Here is a 1671-nt window from a genome sequence, read left to right as displayed (position 1 = left end):
TAACACTTTTTGCATTAAAATAGGCACACTTCAACCCATCACACTGACTGCGACTTTGCCCTATCAACTGGCTATTGTTCCTCACAAACTCTCTGCATTTTGTACCTGCCTGTTCACCAGCTACCCCATTCTCCAATCCATATCTCTGGTTCCTAATCCCCTCCCATCCTAGTTTAAACCTTCCCAAAGAGCTCTACCAAACCTCCTGCCCAGGATATTGGTACCCCTCCAGTTCAGGTGCAACCTGTCCTTCTTGTATAGGTCCACCTTCTCCAGAAGGTATCCTAATGATCCACATATCTAAAACCCTCCCTTCTACACCAACTTTGCAGCCACATGTTCAGCTGCACTCGCTTTCTGTTCCTAGCCTCACTAGCCCATGGCACTGACTGCAATCATGACATTACTACTCTGCTTGTCCTGCCATTTAGCTTCCAACCTAACTGCCTATATTCACTTCTCATATCCTAATCCCTTTTCCTAGCAGTATCGTTGGTACTGATGTGTCCCACGGTTTGCGGCTACTCACCCTCTCCCCTTAAGAATCCTGTAGACTCAATCTGAGACAACCTTGACTCTGGCACCAGGAAGGCAACATACCATCCCGAAGTCTCGTTTAGACCATGGAATCTCCTGTCTGTTCCCCACGTCATTGAATCTCCTATCACTATCACTCTTCTATTCTCCCCACTTCCCTTCTGAGCTACAGAGCCAGGCTCAGGGCCAGAGACCTGGCTGCTGTGGCTTTCCCCTGGTAGGTCATCTCCCCCAACATTATCCAAAGTGGCAGACTTATTATTGAGGGGAACGGCCACAGATGCTCCTCACAGTGTCTGCATATTCCTTTCCCTCTCCTGATGGTCACCAAGATACCTTTATCCTGTAACTTAGGTGTGACTAACTCCCTATAACTCCTCTCTATCACCCCCTCAGCCTCCCGAATGATCCAAAGTGCGTCCAGCTCCAGCTCCCTAACGCAGTCTGTGAGGAACTGGGGTTGGGTGCACTTCTTGCAAGTGAAATCAGCAGGGACATTAGTGGTGATCCTTAACCTCCCACATCCTGAAGGAGAGCATGCAACTGCCCTAGCTTCTAACCCCTATGCTCTAAATTGCCAAAAGAGATTTTTTTTAAATCCTTCCCTTACCAACCCTCTACACATATAGCGTTTTGGGTTTCGCCACTGCCCGAGTATATTCGTCCTTGGGTCCACTTCCACTTCTGTTCAGCCTTCACTCCCCCGATTCACGAGGTAATTATTTAATATTCAAATTTACCTTCCAAGCTGCCCCCGGCTCACGCTCTCTCGACTCCCGCTGCTGAAATGGAGGCTGCTGATTCATGAGCCCTAACTCAAGTTTGCTTTGTTTTATTAGCACCTGTCACATTTTTGTCTCAGTCATCCTGTTGTTTTTTGAGCACTTTTCTTGTTGTTATTTATCTTTAGTGGCTTTTTTCCTTAGCTGGAATAATCATAGTGAGGTTGATTTTAGTTCACATCAATTTGCAACAGATGCTATTGAAACAATCAACAAAACGCGAGATGAGAGTATGTACATAATATGCGATAATCACTGCTCTGTATATGACCCAGCCTAATCCAGTGACGAGTGATTTTCCAAGGTCAAGTTCATTTGAATTACATGATTGGCTTCTGGTAACATCAGTGTC

Source organism: Chiloscyllium plagiosum, chromosome 6, assembly GCF_004010195.1.
Source record: "Chiloscyllium plagiosum isolate BGI_BamShark_2017 chromosome 6, ASM401019v2, whole genome shotgun sequence".
Taxonomy (NCBI): domain Eukaryota; kingdom Metazoa; phylum Chordata; class Chondrichthyes; order Orectolobiformes; family Hemiscylliidae; genus Chiloscyllium; species Chiloscyllium plagiosum.
Note: the sequence above shows the minus strand (reverse complement) of the source record.